The sequence below is a fragment of the Crinia signifera genome, chromosome 2 (genome assembly GCF_055691185.1).
Source record: "Crinia signifera chromosome 2, ASM5569118v1, whole genome shotgun sequence".
In the NCBI taxonomy this organism is placed as follows: Eukaryota; Metazoa; Chordata; class Amphibia; order Anura; family Myobatrachidae; genus Crinia; species Crinia signifera.
In genome coordinates, this window is record NC_139218.1 from 160,659,796 (window position 1) to 160,680,973 (window position 21,178).

Consider the following 21,178-nt stretch of genomic DNA (forward strand, 5'->3'; position numbering starts at 1 on the left):
CTCCTAACCATCATAGTTTGCGCTATCATTGGTCAGTTCAACACCAATTTGCATGTAACCATGACACTACTATCTCCAAACAGGAAGCAAACAATGGGAAAGTCCGTTTTCTGCCCAATCAGGTGCCTTCACCCTTTGAACTTTATAAACAAATAGCATGTATTTCTGTTTTTTTGATTATATATTAAACCATATAAAGTCTATGTATAGTCCTTTGCCTTCTGTTGCTCTCCAAGTACTATTATTATATTTGTAAAAACCAATGAGGTTATTCTAGTCATACAGGTGCACTGCCTTTCTAATTAAGTCTGGGTATATAAACCCCCAAGCGTCCAGCAGCTGTATACCTTTGAAAAAGCTGTCCTTGTGTGACAGCGAAACGCGTCAGGAGCTGCCCTATTCTCCTGCCCCCAACTGCCACTACACGCATTTGCACTTTATTTGTTGGGATCCAACCAGCCGCCTCCACCAGTGGACCAGACAATCGCTCTACAGTGCTACATTCGGTCCTTCTTCATGTTCCAGCATCAAGGGATGACACAGCAAACACGCTATCCAAAAAAGGATTAAAGATCTCCCAAAGCTATCTACCAAAAGGACTGCACTGGTAACTATATTCCATCTAATTATTTCTCTGGATAAGGGAAGTTCAAGACTCCCTGCTATACCCATGGTCCCCTGCCATACCATCTGGCGGCACAAATAGGAGCGGATCCCCATTTTTGGTTTTTTCTTCCCCCGAAAAACTCATTGACACCAGTGGCTTGGTGGGCAGAGAACTTTGAAATTGTTTTTATTTCATATTTTTAAAGTGTTATAATATGTATGTGCACAAATAAATGTCAATTTTTTATTGTAAATCCTCATTGGTTCAAGCGCTACCTTTTTTCTTTGTTCTTTCTCCATTTTTTGGGACCTACTCAGTCCCAGTGGTAGCAGCTTCACAAAGCATCCACTGTCAGCGCCCATACAGCTACATAGTAGCTTCTTGTTTGTCTTTTTACTCCGAGTTTTCTTTGGGCAGCAGACATGGGATGTTTTGTCAAATATGAGGAGAGAGCTAACAGAAGGCAACAATATTTTTCAAAATGGGATTCCTCTGAACCCGAAACTAGAAGTGTTGAATGTGATCTGAAAAATGATTTTTATGTATTAGAAGACTTGTTAAAACTGGAGATGCGGCACTGGCTGGATAGTGTCAATCTCCAGAAATATCTAGATAAGAAAATGGTCCCGAGAGGCCTACGAATTTTCAAGCCCTCGATATTTCAGGAGGATGTACATTACCAAGGAGAGTGGGAGAAGATCCTAGATGTCTGCTCCTTTAATCTAATAGAACTGGTTATTAAATATAGACAAGAAAAAACTAGAAAAACCGAATCAGATATCGAGGCCTTGAAAAACAAACTAGAGCCACATAATAATACAAAAGAATTTAAGGAAAGGGACCTTATGGTCACAGATAGAGTCTCGAAATTCGAACAAATGTTGGTAGAATCCAAGTGTAAAAAATTCAAGAGAGATTTGGAGGACTACCAAGAGGGTGTTGTTAGAACTTATAGAAAACCACGTCCAAATCCCCAATATCGGAAAAAATCCACAACCAATTACAATACCTCACGTAATAACTATACAGACACAGGAAGAAAGTACTCTGTAAGAAACAATAGAAAAAGGGAAGAAGATCCAGCCCCTATCCCCCATACTAGACTTAACCCTATCCCTTCCCCCAAAAATAACCCACATAAAGAGAGGGACAATAGACCGAGAGGGGAGCCAGATAGAGGTGCGAGACCAAAAGATCGTGCACAGGTACATAAAACTAGAATTGACTATGATGAAGAGAAAGTTTTTTTAGATCACCAGATAACAAAGAAAAAGAGACCCCCCAGCCCACATTACAATGTGGACTATCAATTAGGCACACCCAAAAGAAGAAGAGGGTCAAGCCACGAGGGAGGAGGGGAGGAAGACAGGTACAGCTCAAGAAACGGAAGACAGTAGCCAAAATAAAAAACAGTACCATTTTTAATCTATCCTCTAGAAAACTTACAAAAACTGAAATAACATTATTAAATAGGGGCTTAAAGTTTTCCCCATCTTCCACGCCAAACATTTTTGACCTATTTGTAGAACTCAACAGGTATATCAGAACCCTTTGCCGAAAAAAATACTTTGCAAAACAATCACTTACAAAGAAAAAAGATGAATCCACCCCAATTCTCCTAGATCATGAAGATTTCCAAGCAATACAAACCCTAGAAGAACTCCTAGAGGAAAATCAGATCCCTTCGCCACCATGTAAAATATTTGACATAAAGAAAAATTTCAAACTCAAATCGGAATTCTTTCCAATAAAGACAAAAGGAAGCAGTGTAGAAAGTTTCTATAAAACTACTCTTAGTGACTTTAAAAATCTTTGCAAAGAGATCAGTGAGACCAAAAAGAAACCATCTAATTTGAATAAATGGGAAAAGAAAGCCCTTAGAGATCTAACTAAAGACACCTCAATTATCATCAAAGAGGCAGACAAAGGGGGGGGCCTGGTTATCCAGGATAAGGCTGATTACATCACTGAAGCCAAACGCCAACTAGAAGACCCCTCCTTTTATCTTAAACTGAATAAAGATCCGTCCTCCCAATACCAATTTGAACTACTTAACCTATTAGAAAAAGCAAGAGAAAATGGGATAATCTCCAAAGAAGAATTTTCTTTTCTTTTCACAGAACACCCCCTCACACCTATTTATTATCATTTGCCCAAAATACACAAGTCCCTCACCTCACCCCCTGGGCGCCCTATTATTTCAGGTATTAACTCACTATCCTCCAATCTTTCATTTTATGTCGACTCCTTCCTCCAACCACGCGTTCCCTCTCTCAGGTCTCACATCAAAGACTCTGGCCATTTCCTGCAACTTATTCAGACAGTGGTTTGGAAGGATTCATATGCCTTCCTTACACTAGATGTACAAAGTCTATATACAAACATTCCCCATTTATTGGGAGTCCAAGCAATCAAAAAGAAGTTGGTACAAGATGGGGACCTGGGAGAGGAACACACACAATTCCTCACAGATTCTATTCTTTTTATTCTCCAACACAACTACTTTCTTTTTTTGGACACTTTTTACCTACAGGTGATGGGGACGGCCATGGGGACCAGATTCGCCCCAAGCTACGCAAACCTCTATATGGGGGAGGCGGAGGAGGCCCTCATTTGGAGTGGCCCCTTTGGGGCGAACCTGGTCCTCTATGGCCGTTATATAGATGATTTGTTTATTATTTGGGATGGGGATCACCTTTCTGCACAATCTTTTGTTGAACACATGAATAATAATCAGTTCAACCTTAAATTCACCCACACCTTTGATAAAAATAGAATTAATTTTCTTGATCTGACTTTGGAGATTTCTGACAATACTATAGTGACAAGTACTTTTTTCAAAGAAGTTAACACCAACAACTATCTTAATTACCATAGCTCACACCTTCCTGTATGGAAAAGAAATATACCGAAAGGACAGTTCCTTCGTTTAAAAAGGAACTGTTCAAATGAAACCATGTACTTAAACCAAACCCGTATATTAACAGATGCGTTCGAACAATGCCAATACCCAAAGAACATTGTGGATAAAGCCCTTCTAGAAGTTTCCCAAATCAATAGAACTACTCTATTGGATAATATAACATCAAAGAAAAAAAGGAGAACTAATGATATAGATAGAGAAATAGCCTTTATTTCCAAATACAACGACTTCTGCCCGAGAATCAAAAATATTATAAGAAAAAATTATAACATTTTAAAAGGAGACAATATCTTAGGTGACCTTATTCCCAAGGAGCCCATCTTTATTTTTCGTAAAAATAAGTCCCTTAAAAATATATTAGCACCAAGTTTCCTAAAAAGTTCTGATAATATTTGCGATACACCAAAACAACCCTCTTGGCTCCCGACGAAGCCAATGGGCTTCTTCCAATGTGGATCCAGTCGCTGCCTAACGTGCCAATACACAGATAGAAAAACATCACAGATCTCCGTGGATGGGGGCTCTTTATATGACATTGGCAGTTTTATAAACTGTAACACTTGCTATGTGATATATGTTCTTATCTGTGAATGTGGCTTAAAATATGTTGGGCGAACCACTCGCCCTGTCAGACAACGATTCCTTGAGCATCGTAGGAATATAATTAATAAAATTTCTACACATAGTGTGTCAAAACACTACCTTGAAAATCATATGAGCAACCCAAAAAATCTGAAAATCATTGGAGTGGAACACATCCCCAAAACAAAAAGGGGTGGAGATCGCTTTAAGAACCTCTGTAGGAGAGAGGTATATTGGATGTACCAAATGAATTCAATCCATCCAAACGGTCTCAATGAAGCAGTGGAACTTAATAGTGTAATTTAAACAGTTTAAAAAAACACTAGAAGACCACCATTTTGTATGAAAATATTACTACTGACGAATTCCTTGCTCCTCTGTCCCCTTTCTTCCTTCCTTATTTCCCCCCCCTTCCTCCCATCTCTCAGGCTCATCCCTAAAACTGTAGCCAAGAGTTAAGCAATTAATAATAACCGATAACCCCAACACCATACCTGTACACTATAAACAATTTTTTATTAGTGTATAATGTGTAAAAAGCTTTTTGCTATATACATGGAATACATATATGTATATATACATCATTATGTGGAGATCCTAAGTGTATGCAATTTTGCATTATATTAATGTTATTTGGGAAAAAATCTTCTTGCTATAAATCTAATTATCTAACTATGTAAATTTTGGATATATATATCCCTCTTTCTTGATCATATTGCCTGTGCATATAGTTATAATCGTTTTTGTATTTTATGCTCAAAGACCTATTTTACAAACTACATGTATAAAATGTTATTACTACTAAAAGTTTTTCTTACAGTTTAATGTGGTAGAAAAACTATAAAGAAATTCCCCTAGATGGCAGCACAAAACCCGCTTGTGTCTATATAACACGTCTAATACTGATTTTCTATGAATGAAGTGACATAAACTGACACGTGATACTGAGGAACCTATTGTATTCTCAGAAATAAGTGATCATGTGATCAGCCCACATGATCTACTATACTCAAAGAGAGGCTTGATTCCTCACCATTAATATGGCGTTGTAATTCCCCGAGATCATACGCTGCCTCTCTACCTCATAATGAGGCTTGAGACGCACGCTACACTTCCGTGCGCCTGCCTTCCTCCGTGATCACGTGCCGTTTCCCCACCTCATAATGAGGCTTGAGACGCACACTGTATATCCGTGTGCTGTTTCTCTCTCCCCCTTTGGGAAAGAGACTTGAAACGCACGCCGCGCAATCTTACAGCACGATCATTGGGCAGTACACTCCCCGCCCTCCTAACCATCATAGTTTGCGCTATCATTGGTCAGTTCAACACCAATTTGCATGTAACCATGACACTACTATCTCCAAACAGGAAGCAAACAATGGGAAAGTCCGTTTTCTGCCCAATCAGGTGCCTTCACCCTTTGAACTTTATAAACAAATAGCATGTATTTCTGTTTTTTTGATTATATATTAAACCATATAAAGTCTATGTATAGTCCTTTGCCTTCTGTTGCTCTCCAAGTACTATTATTATATTTGTAAAAACCAATGAGGTTATTCTAGTCATACAGGTGCACTGCCTTTCTAATTAAGTCTGGGTATATAAACCCCCAAGCGTCCAGCAGCTGTATACCTTTGAAAAAGCTGTCCTTGTGTGACAGCGAAACGCGTCAGGAGCTGCCCTATTCTCCTGCCCCCAACTGCCACTACACGCATTTGCACTTTATTTGTTGGGATCCAACCAGCCGCCTCCACCAGTGGACCAGACAATCGCTCTACAGTGCTACATTCGGTCCTTCTTCATGTTCCAGCATCAAGGGATGACACAGCAAACACGCTATCCAAAAAAGGATTAAAGATCTCCCAAAGCTATCTACCAAAAGGACTGCACTGGTAACTATATTCCATCTAATTATTTCTCTGGATAAGGGAAGTTCAAGACTCCCTGCTATACCCATGGTCCCCTGCCATACCATCTGGCGGCACAAATAGGAGCGGATCCCCATTTTTGGTTTTTTCTTCCCCCGAAAAACTCATTGACACCAGTGGCTTGGTGGGCAGAGAACTTTGAAATTGTTTTTATTTCATATTTTTAAAGTGTTATAATATGTATGTGCACAAATAAATGTCAATTTTTTATTGTAAATCCTCATTGGTTCAAGCGCTACCTTTTTTCTTTGTTCTTTCTCCATTTTTTGGGACCTACTCAGTCCCAGTGGTAGCAGCTTCACAAAGCATCCACTGTCAGCGCCCATACAGCTACATAGTAGCTTCTTGTTTGTCTTTTTAGTTCCGTAGGTCTGTCTGTGATGTCATAAAGGGCCTGCTGATCAATGGCCAGCTCTCTGATTGGCTGCTGTGTTTGATTGACAGATTGAATCTGGCAGCTGATTGGCTGTCTACCCTAAAGTGCATTACACACCCCTGATGGTACCACTGGCTAAGACTCCACCTCAGCTCATTGATTAATTATAAATTTAGAACAAATGATGGATGAAAGCAGGCAGGCCGGCCATTTTTTTCACGCTCATTGGACTTGTTTAATGCAATGCACCTGTGTATATTCACATGCATTCACTTCATGCTGTGACCACTGTGCATAAAAATTTGGAAACATGGCATACAGTGTATCATTTGCTGTCTAAGTCATGTTTCCCATATTTTCCATTGCAAGATACAAGCCGGTTTGAGTGTTTGGGGCACATTTTAGCTAAAATCATCCTACGGGGCCTAAATGCTTATGCTAAAGTCTGCCTATTTTGAATGGCGTAGTGGTCACTGCAACCTCCAAAAAAATCAGGACTTACTACCCCAATAACCTGCTAACTCACCCCTGAAATACTTACTTATTCACACTATTTTGTTCATTTGACTTGTTTCTAATTTGAAATGCCCATTTTTGTGGGGCCAGAAAGGTGCGTCTTTAAAAGGCGATTTCTACGATACCCCACTTTTGCGTGTCGGACAGCGACTTTTTCCGGAAACGCTGAAAAACCGCAATTTTCAGGAGAAACGAGACGTACATCCTCCCCCTCTGCCGCCCACCCACCCAACTGACAGCCAGCCAGCAGACAAGCACAGAGAGTTCCGTGGGTCTGTCTGTGATGTCATAAAGGGCCTGCTGATCAATGGCCAGCTCTCTGATTGGCTGCTGTGTTTGATTGACAGATTGAATCTGGCACCTGATTGGCTGTCTACCCTAAAGTGCATTACACACCCCTGATGGTACCACTGGCTAAGACTCCACCTCAGCTCATTGATTAATTATAAATTTAGAACAAATGATGGATGAAAGCAGGCAGGCCGGCCATTTTTTTCACGCTCATTGGACTTGTTTAATGCAATGCACCTTTGTATATTCACATGCATTCGCTTCATGCTGTAACCACTGTGCATAAAAATTTGGAAACATGGCATACAGTGTATCATTTGCTGTCTAAGTCATGTTTCCCATATTTTCCATTGCAAGATACAAGCCGGTTTGAGTGTTTGGGGCACATTTTAGCTAAAATCATCCTACGGGGCCTAACTGCTTATGCCAAAGCCCGCCTATTTTGAATGGCGTAGTGGTCAATGCAACCTCCAAAAAAATCAGGACTTACTACCCCAATAACCTGCTAACTCACCCCTGAAATACTTACTTATTCACACTATTTTGTTCATTTGACTTGTTTCTAATTTGAAATGCCCATTTTTGTGGGGCCAGAAAGGTGCGTCTTTAAAAGGCGATTTCTACGATACCCCACTTTTGCGCGTCGGACCGCGACTTTTTCCGGAAACGCTGAAAAACCACAATTTTCAGGAGAAACGAGACGTACATCCTCCCCCTCTGCCGCCCACCCACCCAACTGACAGCCAGCCAGCAGACAAGCACAGAGAGTTCCGTGGGTCTGTCTGTGATGTCATAAAGGGCCTGCTGATCAATGGCCAGCTCTCTGATTGGCTGCTGTGTTTGATTGACAGATTGAATCTGGCAGCTGATTGGCTGTCTACCCTAAAGTGCATTACACACCCCTGATGGTACCACTGGCTAAGACTCAACCTCAGCTCATTGATTAATTATAAATTTAGAACAAATGATGGATGAAAGCAGGCAGGCCGTCCATTTTTTTCACGCTCATTGGACTTGTTTAATGCAATGCACCTTTGTATATTCACATGCATTCACTTCATGCTGTAACCACTGTGCATAAAAATTTGGAAACATGGCATACAGTGTATCATTTGCTGTCTAAGTCATGTTTCCCATATTTTCCATTGCAAGATACAAGCCGGTTTGAGTGTTTGGGGCACATTTTAGCTAAAATCATCCTACGGGGCCTAACTGCTTATGCCAAAGCCTGCCTATTTTGAATGGCGTAGTGGTCACTGCAACCTCCAAAAAAATCAGGACTTACTACCCCAATAACCTGCTAACTCACCCCTGAAATACTTACTTATTCACACTATTTTGTTCATTTGACTTGTTTCTAATTTGAAATGCCCATTTTTGTGGGGCCAGAAAGGTGCGTCTTTAAAAGGCGATTTCTACGATACCCCACTTTTGCGCGTCGGACCGCGACTTTTTCCGGAAACGCCGAAAAACCGCAATTTTCAGGAGAAACGAGACGTACATCCTCCCCCTCTGCCGCCCACCCACCCAACTGACAGCCAGCCAGCAGACAAGCACAGAGAGTTCCGTGGGTCTGTCTGTGATGTCATAAAGGGCCTGCTGATCAATGGCCAGCTCTCTGATTGGCTGCTGTGTTTGATTGACAGATTGAATCTGGCAGCTGATTGGCTGTCTACCCTAAAGTGCATTACACACCCCTGATGGTACCACTGGCTAAGACTCCACCTCAGCTCATTGATTAATTATAAATTTAGAACAAATGATGGATGAAAGCAGGCAGGCCGGCCATTTTTTTCACGCTCATTGGACTTGTTTAATGCAATGCACCTGTGTATATTCACATGCATTCGCTTCATGCTGTAACCACTGTGCATAAAAATTTGGAAACATGGCATACAGTGTATCATTTGCTGTCTAAGTCATGTTTCCCATATTTTCCATTGCAAGATACAAGCCGGTTTGAGTGTTTGGGGCACATTTTAGCTAAAATCATCCTACGGGGCCTAACTGCTTATGCTAAAGCCTGCCTATTTTGAATGGCGTAGTGGTCACTGCAACCTCCAAAAAAATCAGGACTTACTACCCCAATAACCTGCTAACTCACCCCTGAAATACTTACTTATTCACACTATTTTGTTCATTTGACTTGTTTCTAATTTGAAATGCCCATTTTTGTGGGGCCAGAAAGGTGCGTCTTTAAAAGCCGATTTCTACGATACCCCACTTTTGCGCGTCGGACCGCGACTTTTTCCGGAAACGCCGAAAAACCGCAATTTTCAGGAGAAACGAGACGTACATCCTCCCCCTCTGCCGCCCACCCACCCAACTGACAGCCAGCCAGCAGACAAGCACAGAGAGTTCCGTGGGTCTGTCTGTGATGTCATAAAGGGCCTGCTGATCAATGGCCAGCTCTCTGATTGGCTGCTGTGTTTGATTGACAGATTGAATCTGGCAGCTGATTGGCTGTCTACCCTAAAGTGCATTACACACCCCTGATGGTACCACTGGCTAAGACTCCACCTCAGCTCATTGATTAATTATAAATTTAGAACAAATGATGGATGAAAGCAGGCAGGCCGGCCATTTTTTTCACGCTCATTGGACTTGTTTAATGCAATGCACCTGTGTATATTCACATGCATTCGCTTCATGCTGTAACCACTGTGCATAAAAATTTGGAAACATGGCATACAGTGTATCATTTGCTGTCTAAGTCATGTTTCCCATATTTTCCATTGCAAGATACAAGCCGGTTTGAGTGTTTGGGGCACATTTTAGCTAAAATCATCCTACGGGGCCTAACTGCTTATGCTAAAGCCTGCCTATTTTGAATGGCGTAGTGGTCACTGCAACCTCCAAAAAAATCAGGACTTACTACCCCAATAACCTGCTAACTCACCCCTGAAATACTTACTTATTCACACTATTTTGTTCATTTGACTTGTTTCTAATTTGAAATGCCCATTTTTGTGGGGCCAGAAAGGTGCGTCTTTAAAAGGCGATTTCTACGATACCCCACTTTTGCGCGTCGGACCGCGACTTTTTCCGGAAACGCCGAAAAACCGCAATTTTCAGGAGAAACGAGACGTACATCCTCCCCCTCTGCCGCCCACCCACCCAACTGACAGCCAGCCAGCAGACAAGCACAGAGAGTTCCGTGGGTCTGTCTGTGATGTCATAAAGGGCCTGCTGATCAATGGCCAGCTCTCTGATTGGCTGCTGTGTTTGATTGACAGATTGAATCTGGCAGCTGATTGGCTGTCTACCCTAAAGTGCATTACACACCCCTGATGGTACCACTGGCTAAGACTCCACCTCAGCTCATTGATTAATTATAAATTTAGAACAAATGATGGATGAAAGCAGGCAAGCCGTCCATTTTTTTCACGCTCATTGGACTTGTTTAATGCAATGCACCTGTGTATATTCACATGCATTCACTTCATGCTGTAACCACTGTGCATAAAAATTTGGAAACATGGCATACAGTGTATCATTTGCTGTCTAAGTCATGTTTCCCATATTTTCCATTGCAAGATACAAGCCGGTTTGAGTGTTTGGGGCACATTTTAGCTAAAATCATCCTACGGGGCCTAAATGCTTATGCTAAAGCCTGCCTATTTTGAATGGCGTAGTGGTCACTGCAACCTCCAAAAAAATCAGGACTTACTACCCCAATAACCTGCTAACTCACCCCTGAAATACTTACTTATTCACACTATTTTGTTCATTTGACTTGTTTCTAATTTGAAATGCCCATTTTTGTGGGGCCAGAAAGGTGCGTCTTTAAAAGGCGATTTCTACGATACCCCACTTTTGCGCGTCGGACCGCGACTTTTTCCGGAAACGCCGAAAAACCGCAATTTTCAGGAGAAACGAGACGTACATCCTCCCCCTCTGCCGCCCACCCACCCAACTGACAGCCAGCCAGCAGACAAGCACAGAGAGTTCCGTGGGTCTGTCTGTGATGTCATAAAGGGCCTGCTGATCAATGGCCAGCTCTCTGATTGGCTGCTGTGTTTGATTGACAGATTGAATCTGGCAGCTGATTGGCTGTCTACCCTAAAGTGCATTACACACCCCTGATGGTACCACTGGCTAAGACTCCACCTCAGCTCATTGATTAATTATAAATTTAGAACAAATGATGGATGAAAGCAGGCAGGCCGGCCATTTTTTTCACGCTCATTGGACTTGTTTAATGCAATGCACCTTTGTATATTCACATGCATTCGCTTCATGCTGTAACCACTGTGCATAAAAATTTGGAAACATGGCATACAGTGTATCATTTGCTGTCTAAGTCATGTTTCCCATATTTTCCATTGCAAGATACAAGCCGGTTTGAGTGTTTGGGGCACATTTTAGCTAAAATCATCCTACGGGGCCTAACTGCTTATGCTAAAGCCTGCCTATTTTGAATGGCGTAGTGGTCACTGCAACCTCCAAAAAAATCAGGACTTACTACCCCAATAACCTGCTAACTCACCCCTGAAATACTTACTTATTCACACTATTTTGTTCATTTGACTTGTTTCTAATTTGAAATGCCCATTTTTGTGGGGCCAGAAAGGTGCGTCTTTAAAAGGCGATTTCTACGATACCCCACTTTTGCGCGTCGGACCGCGACTTTTTCCGGAAACGCCGAAAAACCGCAATTTTCAGGAGAAACGAGACGTACATCCTCCCCCTCTGCCGCCCACCCACCCAACTGACAGCCAGCCAGCAGACAAGCACAGAGAGTTCCGTGGGTCTGTCTGTGATGTCATAAAGGGCCTGCTGATCAATGGCCAGCTCTCTGATTGGCTGCTGTGTTTGATTGACAGATTGAATCTGGCAGCTGATTGGCTGTCTACCCTAAAGTGCATTACACACCCCTGATGGTACCACTGGCTAAGACTCCACCTCAGCTCATTGATTAATTATAAATTTAGAACAAATGATGGATGAAAGCAGGCAAGCCGGCCATTTTTTTCACGCTCATTGGACTTGTTTAATGCAATGCACCTGTGTATATTCACATGCATTCACTTCATGCTGTAACCACTGTGCATAAAAATTTGGAAACATGGCATACAGTGTATCATTTGCTGTCTAAGTCATGTTTCCCATATTTTCCATTGCAAGATACAAGCCGGTTTGAGTGTTTGGGGCACATTTTAGCTAAAATCATCCTACGGGGCCTAACTGCTTATGCTAAAGCCTGCCTATTTTGAATGGCGTAGTGGTCACTGCAACCTCCAAAAAAATCAGGACTTACTACCCCAATAACCTGCTAACTCACACCTGAAATACTTACTTATTCACACTATTTTGTTCATTTGACTTGTTTCTAATTTGAAATGCCCATTTTTGTGGGGCCAGAAAGGTGCGTCTTTAAAAGGCGATTTCTACGATACCCCACTTTTGCGCGTCGGACCGCGACTTTTTCCGGAAACGCTGAAAAACCGCAATTTTCAGGAGAAACGAGACGTATATCCTCCCCCTCTGCCGCCCACCCACCCAACTAACAGCCAGCCAGCAGACAAGCACAGAGAGTTCCGTGGGTCTGTCTGTGATGTCATAAAGGGCCTGCTGATCAATGGCCAGCTCTCTGATTGGCTGCTGTGTTTGATTGACAGATTGAATCTGGCAGCTGATTGGCTGTCTACCCTAAAGTGCATTACACACCCCTGATGGTACCACTGGCTAAGACTCCACCTCAGCTCATTGATTAATTATAAATTTAGAACAAATGATGGATGAAAGCAGGCAGGCCGGCCATTTTTTTCACGCTCATTGGACTTGTTTAATGCAATGCACCTTTGTATATTCACATGCATTCGCTTCATGCTGTAACCACTGTGCATAAAAATTTGGAAACATGGCATACAGTGTATCATTTGCTGTCTAAGTCATGTTTCCCATATTTTCCATTGCAAGATACAAGCCGGTTTGAGTGTTTGGGGCACATTTTAGCTAAAATCATCCTACGGGGCCTAACTGCTTATGCCAAAGCCTGCCTATTTTGAATGGCGTAGTGGTCACTGCACCCTCCAAAAAAATCAGGACTTACTACCCCAATAACCTGCTAACTCACCCCTGAAATACTTACTTATTCACACTATTTTGTTCATTTGACTTGTTTCTAATTTGAAATGCCCATTTTTGTGGGGCCAGAAAGGTGCGTCTTTAAAAGGCGATTTCTACGATACCCCACTTTTGCGCATCGGACCGCGACTTTTTCCGGAAACGCCGAAAAACCGCAATTTTCAGGAGAAACGAGACGTACATCCTCCCCCTCTGCCGCCCACCCACCCAACTGACAGCCAGCCAGCAGACAAGCACAGAGAGTTCCGTGGGTCTGTCTGTGATGTCATAAAGGGCCTGCTGATCAATGGCCAGCTCTCTGATTGGCTGCTGTGTTTGATTGACAGATTGAATCTGGCAGCTGATTGGCTGTCTACCCTAAAGTGCATTACACACCCCTGATGGTACCACTGGCTAAGACTCCACCTCAGCTCATTGATTAATTATAAATTTAGAACAAATGATGGATGAAAGCAGGCAGGCCGTCCATTTTTTTCACGCTCATTGGACTTGTTTAATGCAATGCACCTTTGTATATTCACATGCATTCGCTTCATGCTGTAACCACTGTGCATTAAAATTTGGAAACATGGCATACAGTGTATCATTTGCTGTCTAAGTCATGTTTCCCATATTTTCCATTGCAAGATACAAGCCGGTTTGAGTGTTTGGGGCACATTTTAGCTAAAATCATCCTACGGGGCCTAACTGCTTATGCCAAAGCCTGCCTATTTTGAATGGCGTAGTGGTCACTGCACCCTCCAAAAAAATCAGGACTTACTACCCCAATAACCTGCTAACTCACCCCTGAAATACTTACTTATTCACACTATTTTGTTCATTTGACTTGTTTCTAATTTGAAATGCCCATTTTTGTGGGGCCAGAAAGGTGCGTCTTTAAAAGGCGATTTCTACGATACCCCACTTTTGCGCATCGGACCGCGACTTTTTCCGGAAACGCCGAAAAACCGCAATTTTCAGGAGAAACGAGACGTACATCCTCCCCCTCTGCCGCCCACCCACCCAACTGACAGCCAGCCAGCAGACAAGCACAGAGAGTTCCGTGGGTCTGTCTGTGATGTCATAAAGGGCCTGCTGATCAATGGCCAGCTCTCTGATTGGCTGCTGTGTTTGATTGACAGATTGAATCTGGCAGCTGATTGGCTGTCTACCCTAAAGTGCATTACACACCCCTGATGGTACCACTGGCTAAGACTCCACCTCAGCTCATTGATTAATTATAAATTTAGAACAAATGATGGATGAAAGCAGGCAAGCCGTCCATTTTTTTCACGCTCATTGGACTTGTTTAATGCAATGCACCTGTGTATATTAACATGCATTCACTTCATGCTGTAACCACTGTGCATAAAAATTTGGAAACATGGCATACAGTGTATCATTTGCTGTCTAAGTCATGTTTCCCATATTTTCCATTGCAAGATACAAGCCGGTTTGAGTGTTTGGGGCACATTTTAGCTAAAATCATCCTACGGGGCCTAAATGCTTATGCTAAAGCCTTCCTATTTTGAATGGCGTAGTGGTCACTGCAACCTCCAAAAAAATCAGGACTTACTACCCCAATAACCTGCTAACTCACCCCTGAAATACTTACTTATTCACACTATTTTGTTCATTTGACTTGTTTCTAATTTGAAATGCCCATTTTTGTGGGGCCAGAAAGGTGCGTCTTTAAAAGGCGATTTCTCCGATACCCCACTTTTGCGCGTCGGACCGCGACTTTTTCCGGAAACGCAGAAAAACCGCAATTTTCAGGAGAAACGAGACGTACATCCACCCCCTCTGCCGCCCACCCACCCAACTGACAGCCAGCCAGCAGACAAGCACAGAGAGTTCCGTGGGTCTGTCTGTGATGTCATAAAGGGCCTGCTGATCAATGGCCAGCTCTCTGATTGGCTGCTGTGTTTGATTGACAGATTGAATCTGGCAGCTGATTGGCTGTCTACCCTAAAGTGCATTACACACCCCTGATGGTACCACTGGCTAAGACTCCACCTCAGCTCATTGATTAATTATAAATTTAGAACAAATGATGGATGAAAGCAGGCAGGCCGGCCATTTTTTTCACGCTCATTGGACTTGTTTAATGCAATGCACCTGTGTATATTCACATGCATTCACTTCATGCTGTAACCACTGTGCATAAAAATTTGGAAACATGGCATACAGTGTATCATTTGCTGTCTAAGTCATGTTTCCCATATTTTCCATTGCAAGATACAAGCCGGTTTGAGTGTTTGGGGCACATTTTAGCTAAAATCATCCTACGGGGCCTAACTGCTTATGCTAAAGCCTGCCTATTTTGAATGGCGTAGTGGTCACTGCAACCTCCAAAAAAATCAGGACTTACTACCCCAATAACCTGCTAACTCACCCCTGAAATACTTACTTATTCACACTATTTTGTTCATTTGACTTGTTTCTAATTTGAAATGCCCATTTTTGTGGGGCCAGAAAGGTGCGTCTTTAAAAGGCGATTTCTACGATACCCCACTTTTGCGCGTCGGACCGCGACTTTTTCCGGAAACGCCGAAAAACCACAATTTTCAGGAGAAACGAGACGTACATCCTCCCCCTCTGCCGCCCACCCACCCAACTGACAGCCAGCCAGCAGACAAGCACAGAGAGTTCCGTGGGTCTGTCTGTGATGTCATAAAGGGCCTGCTGATCAATGGCCAGCTCTCTGATTGGCTGCTGTGTTTGATTGACAGATTGAATCTGGCAGCTGATTGGCTGTCTACCCTAAAGTGCATTACACACCCCTGATGGTACCACTGGCTAAGACTCCACCTCAGCTCATTGATTAATTATAAATTTAGAACAAATGATGGATGAAAGCAGGCAGGCCGGCCATTTTTTTCACGCTCATTGGACTTGTTTAATGCAATGCACCTTTGTATATTCACATGCATTCGCTTCATGCTGTAACCACTGTGCATAAAAATTTGGAAACATGGCATACAGTGTATCATTTGCTGTCTAAGTCATGTTTCCCATATTTTCCATTGCAAGATACAAGCCGGTTTGAGTGTTTGGGGCACATTTTAGCTAAAATCATCCTACGGGGCCTAACTGCTTATGCTAAAGCCTGCCTATTTTGAATGGCGTAGTGGTCACTGCAACCTCCAAAAAAATCAGGACTTACTACCCCAATAACCTGCTAACTCACCCCTGAAATACTTACTTATTCACACTATTTTGTTCATTTGACTTGTTTCTAATTTGAAATGCCCATTTTTGTGGGGCCAGAAAGGTGCGTCTTTAAAAGGCGATTTCTACGATACCCCACTTTTGCGCGTCGGACCGCGACTTTTTCCGGAAACGCTGAAAAACCGCAATTTTCAGGAGAAACGAGACGTACATCCTCCCCCTCTGCCGCCCACCCACCCAACTGACAGCCAGCCAGCAGACAAGCACAGAGAGTTCCGTGGGTCTGTCTGTGATGTCATAAAGGGCCTGCTGATCAATGGCCAGCTCTCTGATTGGCTGTTGTGTTTGATTGACAGATTGAATCTGGCAGCTGATTGGCTGTCTACCCTAAAGTGCATTACACACCCCTGATGGTACCACTGGCTAAGACTCCACCTCAGCTCATTGATTAATTATAAATTTAGAACAAATGATGGATGAAAGCAGGCAGGCCGTCCATTTTTTTCACGCTCATTGGACTTGTTTAATGCAATGCACCTTTGTATATTCACATGCATTCGCTTCATGCTGTAACCACTGTGCATAAAAATTTGGAAACATGGCATACAGTGTATCATTTGCTGTCTAAGTCATGTTTCCCATATTTTCCATTGCAAGATACAAGCCGGTTTGAGTGTTTGGGGCACATTTTAGCTAAAATCATCCTACGGGGCCTAACTGCTTAAGCTAAAGCCTGCCTATTTTGAATGGCGTAGTGGTCACTGCAACCTCCAAAAAAATCAGGACTTACTACCCCAATAACCTGCTAACTCACCCCTGAAATACTTACTTATTCACACTATTTTGTTCATTTGACTTGTTTCTAATTTGAAATGCCCATTTTTGTGGGGCCAGAAAGGTGCGTCTTTAAAAGGCGATTTCTACGATACCCCACTTTTGCGCGTCGGACCGCGACTTTTTCCGGAAACGCCGAAAAATCGCAATTTTCAGGAGAAACGAGACGTACATCCTCCCCCTCTGCCGCCCACCCACCCAACTGACAGCCAGCCAGCAGACAAGCACAGAGAGTTCCGTGGGTCTGTCTGTGATGTCATAAAGGGCCTGCTGATCAATGGCCAGCTCTCTGATTGGCTGCTGTGTTTGATTGACAGATTGAATCTGGCAGCTGATTGGCTGTCTACCCTAAAGTGCATTACACACCCCTGATGGTACCACTGGCTAAGACTCCACCTCAGCTCATTGATTAATTATAAATTTAGAACAAATGATGGATGAAAGCAGGCAAGCCGGCCATTTTTTTCACGCTCATTGGACTTGTTTAATGCAATGCACCTGTGTATATTCACATGCATTCACTTCATGCTGTAACCACTGTGCATAAAAATTTGGAAACATGGCATACAGTGTATCATTTGCTGTCTAAGTCATGTTTCCCATATTTTCCATTGCAAGATACAAGCCGGTTTGAGTGTTTGGGGCACATTTTAGCTAAAATCATCCTACGGGGCCTAACTGCTTATGCCAAAGCCTGCCTATTTTGAATGGCGTAGTGGTCAATGCAACCTCCAAAAAAATCAGGACTTACTACCCCAATAACCTGCTAACTCACCCCTGAAATACTTACTTATTCACACTATTTTGTTCATTTGACTTGTTTCTAATTTGAAATGCCCATTTTTGTGGGGCCAGAAAGGTGCGTCTTTAAAAGGCGATTTCTACGATACCCCACTTTTGCGCGTCGGACCGCGACTTTTTCCGGAAACGCCGAAAAACCGCAATTTTCAGGAGAAACGAGACGTACATCCTCCCCCTCTGCCGCCCACCCACCCAACTGACAGCCAGCCAGCAGACAAGCACAGAGAGTTCCGTGGGTCTGTCTGTGATGTCATAAAGGGCCTGCTGATCAATGGCCAGCTCTCTGATTGGCTGCTGTGTTTGATTGACAGATTGAATCTGGCAGCTGATTGGCTGTCTACCCTAAAGTGCATTACACACCCCTGATGGTACCACTGGCTAAGACTCCACCTCAGCTCATTGATTAATTATAAATTTAGAACAAATGATGGATGAAAGCAGGCAGGCCGGCCATTTTTTTCACGCTCATTGGACTTGTTAAATGCAATGCACCTTTGTATATTCACATGCATTCGCTTCATGCTGTAACCACTGTGCATAAAAATTTGGAAACATGGCATACAGTGTATCATTTGCTGTCTAAGTCATGTTTCCCATATTTTCCATTGCAAGATACAAGCCGGTTTGAGTGTTTGGGGCACATTTTAGCTAAAATCATCCTACGGGGCCTAACTGCTTATGCTAAAGCCTGCCTATTTTGAATGGCGTAGTGGTCACTGCAACCTCCAAAAAAATCAGGACTTACTACCCCAATAACCTGCTAACTCACCCCTGAAATACTTACTTATTCACACTATTTTGTTCATTTGACTTGTTTCTAATTTGAAATGCCCATTTTTGTGGGGCCAGAAAGGTGCGTCTTTAAAAGGCGATTTCTACGATACCCCACTTTTGCGCGTCGGACCGCGACTTTTTCCGGAAACGCCGAAAAACCGCAATTTTCAGGAGAAACGAGACGTACATCCTCCCCCTCTGCCGCCCACCCACCCAACTGACAGCCAGCCAGCAGACAAGCACAGAGAGTTCCGTGGGTCTGTCTGTGATGTCATAAAGGGCCTGCTGATCAATGGCCAGCTCTCTGATTGGCTGCTGTGTTTGATTGACAGATTGAATCTGGCAGCTGATTGGCTGTCTACCCTAAAGTGCATTACACACCCCTGATGGTACCACTGGCTAAGACTCCACCTCAGCTCATTGATTAATTATAAATTTAGAACAAATGATGGATGAAAGCAGGCAAGCCGGCCATTTTTTTCACGCTCATTGGACTTGTTTAATGCAATGCACCTGTGTATATTCACATGCATTCACTTCATGCGGTAACCACTGTGCATAAAAATTTGGAAACATGGCATACAGTGTATCATTTGCTGTCTAAGTCATGTTTCCCATATTTTCCATTGCAAGATACAAGCCGGTTTGAGTGTTTGGGGCACATTTTAGCTAAAATCATCCTACGGGGCCTAAATGCTTATGATAAAGCCTGCCTATTTTGAATGGCGTAGTGGTCACTGCAACCTCCAAAAAAATCAGGACTTACTACCCCAATAACCTGCTAACTCACCCCTGAAATACTTACTTATTCACACTATTTTGTTCATTTGACTTGTTTCTAATTTGAAATGCCCATTTTTGTGGGGCCAGAAAGGTGCGTCTTTAAAAGGCGATTTCTACGATACCCCACTTTTGCGCGTCGGACCGCGACTTTTTCCGGAAACGCTGAAAAACCGCAATTTTCAGGAGAAACGAGACGTACATCCTCCCCCTCTGCCGCCCACCCACCCAACTGACAGCCAGCCAGCAGACAAGCACAGAGAGTTCCGTGGGTCTGTCTGTGATGTCATAAAGGGCCTGCTGATCAATGGCCAGCTCTCTGATTGGCTGCTGTGTTTGATTGACAGATTGAATCTGGCAGCTGATTGGCTGTCTACCCTAAAGTGCATTACACACCCCTGATGGTACCACTGGCTAAGACTCCACCTCAGCTCATTGATTAATTATAAATTTAGAACAAATGATGGATGAAAGCAGGCAGGCCGGCCATTTTTTTCACGCTCATTGGACTTGTTTAATGCAATGCACCTTTGTATATTCACATGCATTCGCTTCATGCTGTAACCACTGTGCATAAAAATTTGGAAACATGGCATACAGTGTATCATTTGCTGTCTAAGTCATGTTTCCCATATTTTCCATTGCAAGATACAAGCCGGTTTGAGTGTTTGGGGCACATTTTAGCTAAAATCATCCTACGGGGCCTAACTGCTTATGCCAAAGCCTGCCTATTTTGAATGGCGTAGTGGTCACTGCAACCTCCAAAAAAATCAGGACTTACTACCCCAATAACCTGCTAACTCACCCCTGAAATACTTACTTATTCACACTATTTTGTTCATTTGACTTGTTTCTAATTTGAAATGCCCATTTTTGTGGGGCCAGAAAGGTGCGTCTTTAAAAGGCGATTTCTACGATACCCCACTTTTGCGCGTCGGACCGCGACTTTTTCCGGAAACGCCGAAAAACCGCAATTTTCAGGAGAAACGAGACGTTCATCCTCCCCCTCTGCCGCCCACCCACCCAACTGACAGCCAGCCAGCAGACAAGCACAGAGAGTTCCGTGGGTCTGTCTGTGATGTCATAAAGGGCCTGCTGATCAATGGCCAGCTCTCTGATTGGCTGCTGTGTTTGATTGACAGATTGAATCTGGCAGCTGATTGGCTGTCTACCCTAAAGTGCATTACACACCCCTGATGGTACCACTGGCTAAGACTCCACCTCAGCTCATTGATTAATTATAAATTTAGAACAAATGATGGATGAAAGCAGGCAAGCCGGCCATTTTTTTCACGCTCATTGGACTTGTTTAATGCAATGCACCTGTGTATATTCACATGCATTCACTTCATGCTGTAACCACTGTGCATAAAAATTTGGAAACATGGCATACAGTGTATCATTTGCTGTCTAAGTCATGTTTCCCATATTTTCCATTGCAAGATACAAGCCGGTTTGAGTGTTTGGGGCACATTTTAGCTAAAATCATCCTACGGGGCCTAAATGCTTATGATAAAGCCTGCCTA